The sequence below is a fragment of the Otolemur garnettii genome, unplaced genomic scaffold, assembly GCF_000181295.1.
Source record: "Otolemur garnettii isolate 467f Iridium unplaced genomic scaffold, OtoGar3 scaffold00149, whole genome shotgun sequence".
Taxonomy (NCBI): domain Eukaryota; kingdom Metazoa; phylum Chordata; class Mammalia; order Primates; family Galagidae; genus Otolemur; species Otolemur garnettii.
In genome coordinates, this window is record NW_003852544.1 from 637711 (window position 1) to 638935 (window position 1225).

Consider the following 1225-nt stretch of genomic DNA (forward strand, 5'->3'; position numbering starts at 1 on the left):
TGTCATTGTTGTTTGGCGGGCCCGGGCTGGGGATTCGAACCCGCCACCTTAGGTGTATGTGGCTGGCACCTTAGCCGCTTGAGCCACAGGCGCCGAGCCCTAAATGTGTTTTCTAAGAGGCAAGAGACAGATCCACATTCCTGCACCAGTACAATCCAGTGTCTGCCATAAAATGTGAATATTTATACTGACTGTGATAAATAACCACCATAACAAGCCTCTTGTCAGCCCAGGTGAGTTGTGTTGACAAATCCAGGGTGGGTCAGGTCAAGTTTTGTTGATAAATGAGTTCTAAGAAACTTTTTGGTTTTCAGAGCTTTTATAGATACTGGATTTGAGGATAAAATATTTTAGGCCTTTAGAAATAAATTTGATTTATATTACACACCACAAAGAAGAGTTTAAAAATCTAGCTCCGAGGTGGTGCCTGTGGTTCAGTGAGTAGGGCAACGGCTCCATATACCGAGAGTGTCGGGTTCAAACCCAGCCGGCCAAACCGCAACAAAAAAATAGCCCAGCATTGTGGTGGGCGCCTGTAGTCCCAGCTACTTGGGAGGCTGAGGCAAGAGAATCACCTTAGCCCAAGAGCCGGAGGTTACTGTGAGCGTGCGACGCTGCCAGGGCACTCTACCGAGGACAAGAAAATGAGACTCTGTCTCAAAAAAAAAAAAAAAAAAAAAAAATCTAGCTCTGGCTGGGGTGCAGTAGCTCACGCCTGTAATCCCAGCACTGTGGGAGGCTGAGGAAAGAGAATTGCTGGAGCTCAGGAGTTTGAGACTCACCTGAGTGAAAGTGAGACCCCGACTCATGAAAAAAATGGAAAAACCCAGCTGGGCACCATAGCGAGAGCCTGTAATCCACCTGGCTTCTGGAGACTGAGGCAGCAGGATGCCCATAAACTGCACTCTGCTCAGGGGCATAGGGTGGGACTCTGTCTCAACAACTACAACAAAAAATCTAGCTCTGGGGTAGCACCTGTGGCTCAAAGGGGTAGGGCGCTGGCCCCATATGCTGGAGGTGGCAGGTTCAAACCCAGTCCCGGCCAAAAACTGCAAAAAAAAAAATAAAAATAAAATAAAATATTTTAAAAAAAATCTAGCTCTGGTAGTGGAACTAGCTTCTTTTTTTTGAGACAGAACCTCAAGCTATCCCCCTGGGTAGAGTGCTGTGGCATAACAGCTCACAGCAACCTCCAACTCCTGGGCTCAAGCGAGTCTCCTGCCTC

General features: G+C 47.6%; 1 protein-coding gene across 2 annotated transcripts in view; it reads right to left on the reverse strand.

Annotated features, from left to right (window-relative positions):
• Positions 1 to 1225, reverse strand: part of MOK (MOK protein kinase) — a 75987-nt gene that overhangs the window by 6521 nt on the left and 68241 nt on the right. The window lies entirely within an intron of this gene.